General features: G+C 46.7%; 1 long non-coding RNA gene across 1 annotated transcript; it reads left to right on the top strand.

Moving 5' to 3' along the window:
- Nucleotides 1–12758: 12758 nt before the first annotated feature.
- On the top strand, nucleotides 12759–15653 carry LOC138241160 (uncharacterized). The gene is made up of 2 exons (XR_011190350.1): nucleotides 12759–14389; nucleotides 15147–15653. It is a non-coding gene; the product is annotated as an uncharacterized lncRNA (long non-coding RNA).
- Nucleotides 15654–16390: the final 737 nt, after the last annotated feature.

A 16390-nucleotide genomic window follows, 5' to 3' on the forward strand; every position in this document is an offset into this window, starting at 1 on the left:
ACCACCGGAATAAAAAAAAAATCTGCAGAGGAAGGAGGTCACTGTTTTAATCAACTCCAAACAGACAGCACCCCAGGAACAAGACCCATGAGAACAGGGGCAGAGTATGCAGACTCCATACAGACAGCACCCCAGGAAACCAAACCCATGAGAACAGGGGCAGAGCATGCAGACTCCACACAGACAGAACCCCAGGACACCAGACCCATGAGAACAGGGGCAGAGCATGCAGACTCCACACAGACAGCACCCCAGGACACCAGACCCATGAGAACAGGGGCAGAGCATGCAGACTCCACACAGACAACACCCCAGGAACCAGACCCATGAGAACACGGGCAGAGCATGCAGACTCCACACAGACAGCACCCCAGCACACCAGTCCCATGCGAACAGGGGCAGAGCATGCAGATTTCACACAGACAGCACCCCAGGACACCAGACCCATGAAAACAGGGGCAGAGCATGCAGACTCCACCCCAGGAAACCAGACCCATGAGAACAGGGGGCAGAGCATGCAGACTCCACACAGACAGCACCCCAGGAAACTGAACCCATGAGAACAGGGGCAGAGAAAGCAGACTCCACACAGACAGCACCCCAGGACACCAGACCCATGACAACGGAGCAGAGCATGCAGACTCCACACAGACAGCACCCCAGGAACAGGACCCATGAGAAAAGGAGCAGAGCATGCAGACTCCACACAGACAGCACCCCAGGAAACCAGACCCATGAGAACAGGGGCAGAGCATGCAGACTCCACACAGACAGAACCCAAGGACACCAGACCCATGATTACAGGGGCAGAGCATGCAGACTCCACACAGACAGCACCCCAGGAACAGGACCCATGAGAAAAGGAGCAGAGCATGCAGACTCCACACACACAGCACCCCAGGAAACCAGACCCATGAGAACAGGGGCAGAGCATGCAGACTCCACACAGACAGAACCCAAGGACACCAGACCCATGATTACAGGGGCAGAGCATGCAGACTCCACACAGACAGCACCCCAGAAAACCAGACCAATGAGAACAGGGGCAGAGCATGTAGACTCCACACAGACAGTACCCCGGGACACCAGACCCATGAGAACAGGGGCAGAGCATGCAGACTCCACACAGACAGCACCCCGGGACACCAGACCCATGAGAACTGGGGCAGAGCATGCAGACTCCACACAGACAGCACCCCAGGAGACCAGACCCCTGAGAACAGGGGCAGAGCATGCAGACTCCACACAGACAGCACCCCAGGAAACCAGACCAATGAGAACAGGGGCAGAGCATGCAGACTCCACACAGACAGTACCCCAGGAAACTGAACCCATGAGAACAGGGGCAGAGCAGGCAGACTCCACACAGACAGCACCCCAGGAAACCAGACCCATGACAACGGGGCAGAGCATGCAGACTCCACACAGACAGCACCCCAGGAACAGGACCCATGAGAAAAGGGGGCAGAGCATGCAGACTCCACACAGACAGCCCGCCAGGAAACCAGACCCATGAGAACAGGAGCAGCGCATGCAGACTCCACACAGACGGCACCCCAGGACACCAGACCCATGATTACAGGGGCAGAGCATGCAGACTCCACACAGACAGCACCCCAGGACACCAGACCCATGATTACAGGGGCAGAGCATGCAGACTCCACACAGACAGCACCCCAGGACACCAGACCCATGATTACAGAGGCAGAGCATGCAGACTCCACACAGACAGCCCGCCAGGAAACCAGACCCATGAGAACAGGGACAGAGCATGCAGACTCCACACAGACAGCACCCCATGAACAGGACCCATGAGAACACAGGCAGAGCATGCAGACTCCACACAGACAGCACCCCATGAACAGGAACCTTGAGAACACAGGCAGATTATGCAAACTCCACACAGACAGCACCCCAGGAAACTGAACCCATGAGAACAGGGGCAGAGCATGCAGACTCCACACAGACAGCACCCCAGGACACCAGACTCATGAGAACAGGGGCAGAGTATGCAGACTCCACACAGACAACACCACAGGAACTAAATCCAGGCTCCCAGCGCTGCCACCCACTGCGCCGCCGTCTCTCACCTTTTCACCTCCACCTGCAGATCATGACGCGACCGGAGACCGGAGACTCCTCACTCCTGCAGTAACACACCCCAGCAGGAGGAGGCGCCGACGGACTCGCTCATGGTGCAGTGAGCCCAGCGGTGTGAGGCTGGTGTCCAGCGCTGATGTGTCCCTGATAGTCCTGTCCCACAGCCTGCAAGTCACCGTTTCTTCCACAAAATACTCCAGCCAGCGCTTTTTAGACTAAGGTTTCTTAAGTTTCTGTTTTTCTCGCAGATTAGATTAAAAAAGCCGCCTGTTGACCTGCTGGAGGTCAGACCCGCCCCGGCAACAACTACTGCAGCTCCGTTGCCCCGACAACCACGTTTTATTTAACAAAGTAAAATAAACACAGGAGAAAAGTTTGCAAACAAGACAAGAGAGCTCAGAAACCCACAGACACGACGGCAGTGGGTTTTGTTTCTGTGTCGAGTGGATAAACCAGGCAGGACGAGCGCTGCAAACACACTAGAGTACACATAACACAATCAGGGGTACACAAGACTCCTGCTTTTTACACAAACAGGTTCAACAAGTCAATAAAGAGCAGGTCGGCACAGGTCTCATGATGTCTCATTTACAAAGAGTCTGAAGATTTGCTCGTCTCTTCCCAGAGCAGCTTCACTCCGGAGAGCAAGGAACAGCTCCTGCCGAGTCCGTCTTGTAAGACAGACATAGAAATCCGCGACACGGTAAATACACTGACATTGTATAATTAATTCTGATGCTCAATCAAATCTGCGGAACACGTGCGGAGCGCAGTCCAGAGCACTATAAAGACTACATTTCCCACAAGCCCTGTGGCGACTTCCTTTTGACGTAATCGATTCGCGTCTTTTTATTTTTAATCATAACAACAATACATGCCATAAAAACAAGAATACATATAACACAGAGTATAGTCAGGGGTACATACGATAATACATGTACATGTTATGGAAAAAGATTAAACAAGTAATCTTGTTTAATAGTAAACAAAAGCAGATGAGGTCCGTACATGTTTCAAATTGTCTGTACAGACGCATTTACATCCGTTTTAAAGTGTTTAAACATGGGTCTCCTCTCACAGCATTTCGTTAATTATTATGAAGTATCATATTTTTTTAAATACAAACGATATTTTCATATTACTTTCAATAGGTTTAAAATGTAGTATTATTTAACTTCTTTAAAAGTAATGTCAATATTAGTTTCCTTCTTTACGTTATCTTTCAGAGTTGCTGTCACAAACGTCACAGTTATCATCTGTATTGATTTTCAATCTCTGCACAACGAGGATCTGTACAGAGGCGCTATTGGACTCGCCGCCATAGACTCGTGTATCTCTGTCGCCGCCCAGTGGACATTTCTCGAAAGTGCAGTTCTTTTTAACTTTTTATGGTAGCAATAAAAATAGATACAATACAAACAAGAGTATATTTATAGCACATCAATAATACCATCAGGGGTACATAGTATAATATATTTACACTTCTGAAAAAAAGATTAAACCAGGTTAATAAAGATAAGGGCTGATATAGTCTGTAAATACACTTTTACATTTATTTAAAATGTTCTAACGAAGCTGCCTGAGGAAAGAACTTACTGTTTTGATTACATGAATCAGAGATTGTGACTCTGCCTTTAGCTTCCCATTCCTTCCAAACAATTTCAATTTCACACCTCTGGTTGTGCCAGAGGGTCCTCAGTGGAAGAGATACCAGGGTCCCCAGCACTGCTGTCACCTCTTCTGTACTCCTCCTATGCTAACAGCTGTGTATCTACTGCTGACTCCGTGAAAGGAATCAAGACTCCAGATGATCCCACCCAAATAAAAAAAAAATTCTGGAGTGGAAGGAGGTCTCTGCTTTAGTCGGCTGGTGCCGTGAAAACAACCTCTAACTCTATATAACTCCAACTGCCTGTGTCTCAGGAAGCCCTGGTCCGTTTGTAATGGAAAACCATTGAGAGCACTAGAATGACTGATTTCCATCTTCACTCTAGGTCACTGTGCTGAACAGCACATTACTGTATTCTGCATATGATATGTCTGTTATTTACACCTTTTCTTTCTCACTTTGTCTCTCTGTCCGTTTGGATCAGGTATTTGGAGAGCACCACCACACCAGCCAAACTACCCAAACAGTTGCTTAGGCACTCAAGTGGACTTGATCAAATTAAACTTTCCAACCTAAACAGGAAAATGACAGTTTAAATGGATTCTGCTGCCTTATTAATCATATTTCTCTTCTAAATTCTTTTAAAATAAAAACAAATATTTCTGACATGATACACACAAATAGCTATTTTTATACTTTCTGGTTATATTTCAATCTTATAAATGAAGCATTTCTTTCCTGCGGTTTGAGGTTGTTAAAGAGAAAGACCCCATGTTATCACAACCCCCTTTACAGGCTGGTGAAAGAGGTGAAATGAGGTAGCGGAGGTGTAATTGAGTCGGACAGCAAACTCTCACCTGCTGCTTGCCAGGACAGGATTCTTACAAAGGTCCCCTCCTCCCAGGAGGGTCACAGTAACAATGATGATGAGTAACACGAATGATTACAGTTCAGGGCCCCAGCACTGCCACCCACTAAAATAAACATGACACACAAGAGAACCCATAAGACAGTCATAGAAATCCATGACACGATAAACACGCTGAAATGGTACAATAGAATTAATTCTGATGTTCAATCAAATCACCGAAACACGTGGGCAGTGCGGGCCAGAGAACTACAGAAACTACATTACCCATATTACTTTTGAATGTTATTTTAATTTTTGGTTTATTGCATTTATTTTGTATTTTGTATCCATGTACAATACATTCATTCATTACTCTTGTTTGCAATGCAATGTATTCTTTGCTGTTGAAAATGCGTAAATATTTTTAAAATTAAAATAACTTATTAATACCAACATTACTAACGGTATTTTAATTAAAAAAAACTTTCGGTGAAATTTTGCTGAATGACCACCAAGCGGCGCCATTGGCACATTATTGTAAGAATAATCATTTCTAAGAAATTTTCCAGTTTAATTCCACTGACCGGCCATCAGAGGGGCACTTTACTCGTCCTGCTGCTTCTGTTGAATTAATAATTGCTTAAATTATTGTCTGGTTAAATTGTCTGGTGGTAAGTATTTGTAATATAGGATTGCTCATGTCTGATCTGGAACCCGAGATGGAAGTTTAACATGTGTGATTCACTGAGGTGGAGGGGTGGGAAATGACTGAAAGAAGTCTTGCCATGCTGTATTATTAATAGTAGTAGCAGTATTGTCATATTAACACAAATCCTCAGACTCACTAACATCTCCAATAGAACGACAATCTCACACATCAAATATTAGAGGACCCTTCCTTTATACCTAAAAGCTTTCAGTTGTTGGACAATGAAAAGAGTGCTTGCAGGAATCTAATTACTGTTGTTATAAACTCATTACAAGCTAATTGTCTCATTTCTTTTTTTTCTTTCTTCTCAGCAGCAAATAAACCCATTACTTGATCCCTTACATTTCAAAACGCTCTGTATCAAACCAACAAATCGTTCATAAATTTAAACCATGTTTTTGAGAAACTAGCCTTAAAATCAAAATGACTACATTCATATGAAACACACTCAGAAACAATATCAAATGGTTTGATACAGAGTGCAGAAACAACTGAAAAGAACTACCAGAACTAAAACAACACCACACCACACTGACCTGTGCCTCAGATACTGTGAGATGGTTAGACACTACATGCACACCCTAAAGAAGATAAGCACATACACAAACAGACAACTCTCAGACCACAAAAGGCCTGTAGCCAAGACACAGTCAACAACGCTTGATCCAACTGCAGCTCAGACCTCCAGCAAAGCCTGCTCAAACTCCCCAACCTCGTCCTGACGGCCGGCTGTTTCCCTGAGGCCTGGAATCAAGGACTGATCACGCCCGTCTGTAAGAATGGAGACAGACTCGACCCCAACAGGTACCGGAGCTTCAGTGTGAACAGTAACCTGGGGAAGGAACTCTGTCGTAACTTGAATATCTGATAACCGGCCCTCCTTACTGAGCACAATGTCCTGCATTAGAGTCAGACTGGCTTCCTACCAAACCGCCACACATCCCATCACATTCACACCTGGGCTCTGATGGCCCATCTGGACCAAGAACAGCAGAGCCTGGCACTGCTGGAGCAGCACTGTCAGACCTGGGCACTGCCAGCCCATCTGGACCCAGAACAGCAGAGCCTGGCACTGCTGGAGCAGGACTGTCACATCTGGGCACTGCCAGCCAAACTGGACCCAGAACAGCAGAGCCTGGCACCGCTGGGGCAGGACTGTCAGACTTGGGCACTGCCAGCCCATCTGGACCCAGAACAGCAGAGCCTGGCACCGCTGGAGCAGGAGTGTTAGACCTGGACACTGCCAGCCCATCTGGACCCAGAACAGCAGAGCCTGGCACTGCTGGAGCAGGACTGTCACACCTGGGCACTGCCAGTCAATCTGGACAAGACCAGAGTTATGGTTTTCCAGGAGAAAGCCAGACCGCAGGGAAACAGGTACAAATTCACACTGAACAACAACACATTGGAGCACACATCCAGCTACACATATCTCGGTCTCACCATCAGCTCTTCTGGGAGTTTTGACCTGGCAGTGAAGGCACTGAGGGAGAAGGCACTCAGGGCTTTCTACGCAATAAGAAGGAGGCTCTTCAATGTCAACCCACCAACAAGAATTTGGCTCCAAATATCTGAAAGTGTAATCCAACCCATTGCCCTATACGGCAGTGAAGTGTGGGGTCCCCTCACAGACCAGGAGTACACTCTGTAGAAACTCCTCCTTGCGCATAGAAAAACAGCTAACCACTAGGCCACCACTAGGCCCTGCTGATCCCAGAGTACAGCTGGTCTTGACACCAGTCAGTCTCAGGACAGCACAGCTACAGCAACACCAATCACAATCATCCAAATGCGGAGGGGACTGCAGTCCAGAGAAACCCAGCATTTGACAAGGACTGGAGGCCATTTCGCACCACAACTGTAGAACAGGATTCTTTCTGCAAACCCAGTACTGGGGGCTGTGTCGGAGGCTCCTCACCAGAAGAGACTTGCATTCCTGTTGGCTCCTCTCGTTCTGTGATGATTTTAGACGTCGAATCGGGCAGGAGGCAGGCGCTCTTCGGGAGCTCTCGTCCCGTGCTATAACTCGGACCACGCGATGGCACAATTGCTTCCTACATACAAACAGAAACTTCAAACAACAAACCCCAACAAGAAATCTGTGCACACTTGGACTCCTGCTTCAGCTGAGGAGCTGTCACACACACACCTCCTGTGTGGGTAGTGTTGGCCGTAGGACCTGTTGTTCACAGAGAGAAAAAATACACCATAGCAAGTCAGCACTCAAACAAACCAAAAGGCCAGTTTTATTGAAGTTGACGCAGCTGGCCACTCAAACACTCACTGCGTCTCTTCACCAGGTATCAGAAACAAAATAAAGGAACAATCTTTTTATCATATCCACTCGCACCTTGCTCTCATTTCCAGACTCCTAACTCACCACTCCCAACAAACCCCAGTGCTCACAACACCCTTTAAATAGGATTTGGCCCGTACCACTATGGATACACTAGGTGTAAAACAGAAAATTCACAAGACAAACAACACATAGCACAGCAGTCCGGACTACTTGGACACACAATAACATGAAACCCTTAACAATTCACAGGACAGACAGTCAGCAGCCATATCACCCTGCAACTCACAACTGGCAACCCACTGAAGCTAAGCAGGTGTGAGCCTGGTCAGTACCTGGATGGGAGACCTCCTGGGAAAAACTAAGGTTGCTGCTGGAAGAGGTGTTAGTGGGGCCAGCAGGGGGTGCTCACCCTGTGGTCCATGTGGGTCCTAATGCCCCAGTATAGTGATGGGGACACTATACTGTAAACAGGCGCCGTCCTTCGGATGAGACGTAAAACCGAGGTCCTGACTCTCTGTGGTCATTAAAAATCCCAGGGTGCTTCTCGAAAAGAGTAGGGGTGTAACCCCGGCATCCTGGCCAAATTTCCAATTGGCCCTTACCAATCATGGCCTCCTAATAATCCCCTTCTATGAATTGGCTACATTACTCTGCTCTCCTCCCCACTGATAGCTGATGTGTGGTGAGCGTTCTGGCGCACTATGGCTGCCGTCGCATCATCCAGGTGGATGCTGCACATTGGTGGTGGTGGAGGGGAGTCCCCATTACCTGTAAAGTGCTTTGAGTGGAGTGTCCAGAAAAGCGCTATATAAGTGTAAGCAATTATTATTATTATTATTATTATTATTATTATTCAGCAGATCGTCTATACCTAGTTGCCATTTTTCGCAATAACATTAGGCTCTGATAACCTCCCCTCTCAGAATTCCAGCACTGTTATGTTCCTCTAGCTAAGCTTCAGGCATGTAACCAGTCTCCTATCTGTTTGCAACCTTTTGACCTTTCTGAGGATCCCTCGGAACAAATAGACACTGGAGTCTCCTCTCATGCAGTGCTGTTAAGACTTAAGCTAGTGGCATCCTACACTATGCTTTGTTCCTTTAGGACCATTTCTCTAAAAATAGTGTTCTCTACCTTTTGTTTCCCCTCCTGTCCACAGCTGGAACAACTGTTTGCTAACAAAGACTGTTTATCTGTCTGGAAAGGTCTCCAAACTGTTACCAATTACAAAAGAAAATCCCCTCAGATACATCTTGATCACTCTCTACCAGATAACACATTTTACAGCAGGCCTGAAACACAAAGGATCTCCAACGACCTTGTCCATGGCAGTCTCGCAACTCGTCCAAATAATTCACATCCTGGGGATGAGCTATTGTCCCCCACTCAACTGGAGTGCCACACCCACTCACACTCAATCTCTCACGAAGACTTGACGCCGTTAACAAGCCTTGAGAATGCCCTGTGAAGCAAAGAACAGGATGTGTTAAGGCTATTCAAAAAGCAAAACTGTAAAAAGGCAGCAGGACCTGACTGTGTATCTCCAGCCACACTACAGCCCTGTGCTGGCCAACTCGCTCCAATCTTTACAGACGTTTTTAAGCAATCATTGTCCCAGTGCACAGTGCCAGACTGCTTCAAATCTTCTGTTATTGTTCCTGTTCCAAAAAAGGACACAAGAACCTGCCTTAATGCCTACAGACCCGTCGCACTAACGTCAGAACTGGCGCGTCTTCCCAACACGTTCCTGTCACAGTGAGGTGACCCCTCAAACAAGAATTATTTCCTGCCTCATATATGACTACGGCACCTAGCAATGCAACAGGTTCTGTTGATCTCCCAGATCCACCAATGCCCACACAGACCAGCGACAAGCATGTGTATCGTATAAGTGACCTTTTTATTTTCTATCCACATTCACCATCAGCCAAAGACACCACGAAAACAGCAGCAACAAAAGGTCCTTCCAAGGGTCATAATGAATCCAGAGGGACGGCAGTCTTTTCTGTCAAGTACCGAAGAGTGGCCACTCGAACGATTCTTCTTCGTACCTGTAAAGTCTTTGCTGGCCCCAGTGAACGAGAGGCCGGTCCCATTTCCCCAGACTCTGTTCAGGTTCCACTAGAAATCCTCCCGCGAACTGTATTCCATTCCCCTCAGTTTGGAGCGGCTAGCCGGGCCGGTTTCTCGCTCCTTGCCTTCAGGTATTAAAAGTCTCTGTACAGTACCTCTGTTCCGATGCCACTGTCTCCCGTGGTCGTCAATCGGTCCTTGCCTCCGTGAACTCGCGCTCCGCAGCTTCCCTTGTGCTGCCTGTGTCGTCTCCCGGGTCTGGTGAGAATCGGGAGCGCGCTCCGTTCCGGCTCAGATGGTTTTATTCCTCCCCTCAGCCCATCTCCCTCAGGGGGTTTTCCACTGTCCCTGTCAGAAAGGGGCTTGCCCAGTATTTTACCAGGAGGAAGCTCGTGTGGCTGAAGAGTGTGAGAGTGCCGAGCTTAGGTGTTATGGGCCCTTATCACTTCTTTGTTCACTCTCCGGGTCGGAGAAACCTGAAAAGAGACAAACGTTGTGAGACCATTTATAAGCTTGGTGACCACGAATTAAACAGAACAATAGCAACACTGTTCTACAAACTTTTCATTGAAAGGGTTTTCAAACACTGTCCCACTTGCTGGTTTGGCAACATCAGTAGCTGGAATTGAATATGCAGCCATTAGTCTGCCTGGCAAAAAACAACCGGTCTCTCCAGTGGTCTGCATACAAGTGAACACACAAACCCCATACTATTAAAACCCCTTTAGGGCACACTCACACCACAACACAATCAACCCGACAGACTCACCAACACTGGACTGCAGAAGCGGCAGGAAACCCTTGAGAACATGAGCAGAGCATGCAAACTCCACACAGACAGCACTCCAGGAAACCAGACACATGAGAACATGTGCAGAGCATGTGCGCCGTCTCTCAGCCTTTCACCTCCACATGCAGATCAGGACGCGACCGGAGACCGGAGACTCCTCACTCCTGCAGGAGGAGGCGCCGACGGACTCGCTCAGCCCAGCGCTTACATTTCCCCGACAGTCCTGTCACACAGCCTGCGACTCACCGCTTCTTCCTTTTCTTCCGCAAAATGTCCACAAACTACTCCAGCCAGCGCCTTTTAGACTAAAGTTTCGGCTTTGCCAGCTGTCTCCCTCCCGGAGGTCAGATCGCAACAACTTCTGCAGCACCGTTTCCCCAGCAACCACGTTTTATTTAACAAAGTAAAATAAACACAGGAGAAAAGTTTGCAAACATGCAGGCAGGATGAGCGCTGCAGACACATGCTGCTGCCCGGGTCCGTCTTGTGAAATAAACAGAATTTTGCACCCCAGAAAACTGGAGCCACGAGAACATGAGCAGAGCATGCAAACTCCACACACACAGCACCCCAGGAACTAAATCCAGGCTCCCAGCGCTGCCACCCACTGCGCCGCCGTCTCTCACTTCCACTTGCAGATCATGACGCGACCGGAGACCGGAGACTCCTCACTCCTGCAGTAACACACCCCAGCAGGCGGAGGCGCCGACGGACTCGCTCATGGTGCAGTGAGCCCAGCGGTGTGAGGCTGGTGTCCAGCGCTGATATTTACCGACAGCCTGCGACTCGCCGTTTCTTCCTTTTCTTCTGCATAATGTCCACAAAATACTCAGCCAGCGCTTTTTAGACTAACGTTTCTGCTTTGCTCGCTGATTAGATTACAAAAGCCGACTGTTTACCTCCTAGAGGTCAGCTCGCAACAACTTCTGCAGCACCGTTTCCCCGGCAACCACGTTTTATTGACAAAGTAAAATAAACACCGGAGAAAAGTTTGCAAACAAGACGGGAGCTAAGAAACACGAGGACAGTGGGTTTGCTTTATGTGCCAAGTCGATTAACCAGCGCCGCAGACAAGTGAAATACAAGAAAACATACACACAAGGGAACACATAAGAGAGACAAAGAAATACAAGACACGATAAATACGCTGAAATTGTATTAATATAATTCATTCTAATGTTCAATGAAATCAGCGAAACACATGGGCAGGGCAGCCCAGTGAACTACAGAGACTACATTACCCATAAGCCCTGTGGGCGACACCATTTTGACGTCATCGACTCATACTTTTGTATTTTTTATGAGACCAAAAACTACAAGAAAACGTAACGTAGCAGTCGTATTGTCAGGGTACATGCAATAATACATGTACATTTTATGGAAAAAAAGATTCAACAAGGTAAATGCAGATAAGGCCCGTCCATGCTTCAACGTTCTTACAACACAGAAACAGACACATTTCAGAAAGACATTCTGAAATAAAATGTCTTTACATCCGTCTTAAACTGTTCAAACACGGTCTCCTCTCACACCATTCCCTTAATAATTATGTTGCGCAAGTATAATAATGTTTTAAAATACAAACGATATTTTCATCTTCCTTTTCAATGGGATTAAAACGTAACAAATGTATTTCTTTCCGATTTCAAGTCTTTCCGATAGCGCTTTGAGACTCAGCTCCGTGTATCTCTGTCGCCACCCAGTGGACATTTCTCGGAAGTGTCACCGCCCGCCGGAATTCGGAAAAGTCCCGGGACTGAAGCTGTGTGACTGGACAAGAGCCTGTCTCCCGCCTCCTGCTGAAATCTCAGCGCCGATTGGACAAAAGCTGCTCACAGTCCGGATCCAGTGGAAGGCCGATCCACTCCGGGTTTTCCGTAGCCGGCAGTCCGGATCCAGTGGAAGGCCGATCCACTCCGGGTTTTCCGTAGCCGGCAGTCCGGATCCAGTGGAACGGCCGATCCACTCCGGGTTTTCCATAGCCGGCAGTCCGGATCCAGTGGAACGGCCGATCCACTCCGGGTTTTCCGTAGCCGGCATTCCGGATCCAGTGGAAGGCCGATCCACTCCGGGTTTTCCGTAGCCGGCAGTCCGGATCCAGTGGAAGGCCGATCCACTCCGGGTTTTCCGTAGCCGGAAGTCCGGATCCAGTGGAAGGCCGATCCACTCCGGGTTTTCCGTAGCCGGAAGTCCGGGTCCGGTGCAAAGGCTGATCCACTCCGGGTTTTCCGTAGCCGGAAGTCCGGATCCTTTACGATGCACGCAAGACTACGTTACAGATCACCGGAGTACATTATACAGTCAAATAAAGATAAGGTACGCACAGCTTTCATGTTGTGATACTTAGTTATGGTTTCGAGACGTTCCCTCGTGTGTATTTTGAATTTTTCAAATGCGTGTCGCTTTAATTTGGAAGCGCATCATTTCAGTGCATGAGCTTACCTGTTATATTGGGCGAGATTTCACACGGATAATCAAACAAGAACGAGTTTGCCCTGGAATCCAGTCCACTGCCCAACCTGAAAGTCAGAGCATGAGAACGGACGGATTGTATGGCGATTGTGGTGCTGCTCGACCACATCAAGTAGGCGAGAAGTACAATCTGCTACTACGACAGACGGTCTAATTATTCAATTTTCGATTATTTCTCATCTTTAGGCTATTTCTACATCTAATAACGAGCGAGTATAATGATTAAGCCAATGATACATTATATTTTAGATTCGGTTCAGCAGTATTGAGCAGTAAAATAACATCAATTTGTCTACAGGAAATGTCAGAATTAGAAGCCTTCTTTACACCATTTTGCCGATCTGTTCAGAGTGTTTTAACAACAGAACAAAACAAAAACAAACGTAAGGTTTCTGGGCTGCTTTGAGATAGACAATTATCATCTATATTACTTTTAAATCTATGCACACTGTGTATCTTTACCGGGTCGATTCAATGTACAATTTTGTACTGACGCCTTAACCTTATTATTCATACAAAATCTGTTTGACAATAGTCATGTTTGATTCCACTCACTTTCCCCAAAGAGGTGCTCCAAAATAGTTTGACAAGATATTGTGAGATTGCGAGAGGGATCTGAAGTATTTATTAGTACAAGTATAACTAAATTGTTTTCCTTGTAGTCTAATAAAGGTTGTAAATTCTTCCATAGTTTCTGATGGGCTACTGTTAGTTTCTTAAAAGCATCAATACCTAGTTCCTGAATGATTAAATTAGGGAAACATACATCACCTACTTTGCTTAATTTTGTAAATAATACTGTCGGTATCGGTATTAGATGCTCTAAACCCTGTAGCATTTAGGCCTCCTTCTGCCCGTGTTTGACAAATAGCAACCATGAATAAAGTTTTTTTTTTATTTTACTAAGGTAGAGAACATCAAATCACAAAATCACCTTTTTGAAAATCTTAATACCAAGATATTTAATCACATCTTTTACATGTATATTACGTACGGAGCAGACACTTTCCAACAGCCACCAGTTCACTTTTCTGATATGTAAAGAAAGACCAGAAACAGAGGAAATGACTTGTAAAGGCATTTAATTGCTTTGTCCACCTCTGTGTGCTTTCTCAGAGAGAGAGTTGTATCCTCAGCCAATTGGGAACACCTGTCATCTCTTTATCCTGTACTTGAATAATACCCTGAAACTATTTGTTATAGGGGTGTAAGCAGTGGGAAGAGGAGTGGGCTCGTGTCGAATTGCCTTACCCGTTCCCAATCTGCAGGAGGTCCCACGACGGCAGGTAGCTGCTCCAGTCGCTGGAGCTCAAGTTCGCTGTCGAGGGAGGACGAGGGCTCTGGCTCGGGGGAATCACGGCTCCACAGCTCCTACCTGTTGCAGAGTGTTTCTGCCCTCCCGATGGCCTCTGTGTTTTAGAAGGATCTGTCTCTTTTCGCTTGCTTACACCACAGGTTTCATCGACGATAGTGTGCATCCTGAAGCAGTGAGTTATCGGTCTTATTTCTACTGAGAAACAGTTCAAGCACTCACAAAACAATAACCAGGAGACGGTGTATGAAAAAGAATTGTAAGACTTGCAGAGTAGATTTGAATAGACAGTGGACGTCACACTGCGTGCTTGAATATCAGAGATTCAATTCATTCTTTCCTGTAGGTTAACTTCCTGTTTGACATTGTTCCGCTGTCACTTCTTCACAAACTCATAACTCGCTGTGTTCAATTTTGTGTTGAGTTACAGGAACCTCAGCATCAGATGAAATCCTCTTCAGCGCCCCAGGGAGACTGGGGGACTTGCCAGATTTTCAGCTTTATCACTGGGTCCTTTGGCTCAGGGCTGTTGAGCAAAGTGCTCCCCTCTGCTGGAGAGCCACAGGGGCACTACAGAGCGGCCTCGTGTTCCCTGCTCCTGCCCGTGCCTGTGGACGGCCAGTGTGACCGCGCGCGAGACAAAGTAGTGCATTCGTGGTGTAAATACAGAATGTTCACTAGCTGACTGAGGAAAGTTACAGAGACGGGAGTATACGTTCTGAAATAATGTGAACCACTGTTACTACACACAGACAGACTACTTAAAAATCATGTGGCTTTTTAAGGTCGTTTTGTCTGCCTAAAGTACGTTAGATTTGTCACAGCAAAGAGTTTGAATACTTACAGAATGCAGCAGCTAGAATTGTTACTTGGAGCAGAAAGAATGACCACATAACCCCCATACTTCTCTCTCTTCATTGGCTTCCTCTCAGGTACAGGGCGGACTTCAAACTCCTTCTACTTACTTACAAGGCTCTCAGAGGTCAGGCACCTGTCCTGCCTCGCAGGGATACTGCAGAGGAGAAATACTGTCTGTCATGGGCTGGGCACCATGTGAGTTGAATGCTGCATCAGTGCCATGGATCCAAGAGGGGCATCATGGATACAGCTGTCGTTTAGGAGGATTCTGCTGGTCTGCAGAGACCTGCGTGGGGTACTGACATACAGATAACGTGATGGATGGATGGATTAATACCCGCATTCATTTCTTTCTTTTTTTTTAATGATATAATGTTAGCATGCCCAAAGGGGTTGGGCAGCCAGTTGACCTTGGACCCCTAGAGGATTTTATTCTCCTTACTGAGTCTTTGGTTCCTTTCCTCCATTGTCTTCAGTTCTGTATTCACAAAATGTATATTTACCTGCATTGTTAAGCGCCTTGGGGCAACCTTGTTGTGAAAGGTGCTATATGAAAATAAATTGAATTGAATGGAATGACAGTCACGGCTTTTCCAGTTTCCTCTCCTATTATCTTCTTTATCTGCACTCTAAAACACAGTGAAACCTTGAACCTTTCAACTGGACCACTGCCGTTCTACATCAAAATGACTTTAACTAGGACGGAGACTCGGATGGGATGAAAAAGGAAAGACATTATTTGCAGGAAGAAATTAAACTGTTCCACCTGATCACTTGCTAAACAAAGTGATTCACTGGAGTGGAGGCGGTGAAAGCTTTGTGAATCAACTTACAAAAGGAAACATGTAAGAAACGTGGCTCCCATATTTAACCCTTGAAAAATCTATGAGTGTTATGTGGAGGTGAAAGTATTGTTCAATTATTCTAATAAAGCTCACTCAGCTAAGACCCAGAAAAGTACCAGAGTATTCTCACCTAAGAGGAAATACTAACAAGTAGGATGTTCAAATGAAAAGCATTAAAAACTGAATGATCTTCAGTAGCTGAAATGATTATTGAGCTCTGGGTCACAGTGCTCCTGAAAAAAAATCAAATTTCAGCAGACACCCAAGGACAGCAGGTGAGCACCATGCTGAGCCAGTGTATAAGTGTATGAATCACAGTTTCAAGGAGCTTTTTTCAGTTTCGTTCCACTGATCGGCCAACACGGGGGGAACTTCAGTCTTACTCGCCCTATTGCATTAAGAAACTGTACAACATTCTCCAATAAGAACTTGCGACCTCACCTAACGAAAAGCAATTTGCGTAGCAGGGAAAG

The sequence above is a fragment of the Lepisosteus oculatus genome, chromosome 9 (assembly GCF_040954835.1).
Source record: "Lepisosteus oculatus isolate fLepOcu1 chromosome 9, fLepOcu1.hap2, whole genome shotgun sequence".
In the NCBI taxonomy this organism is placed as follows: domain Eukaryota; kingdom Metazoa; phylum Chordata; class Actinopteri; order Semionotiformes; family Lepisosteidae; genus Lepisosteus; species Lepisosteus oculatus.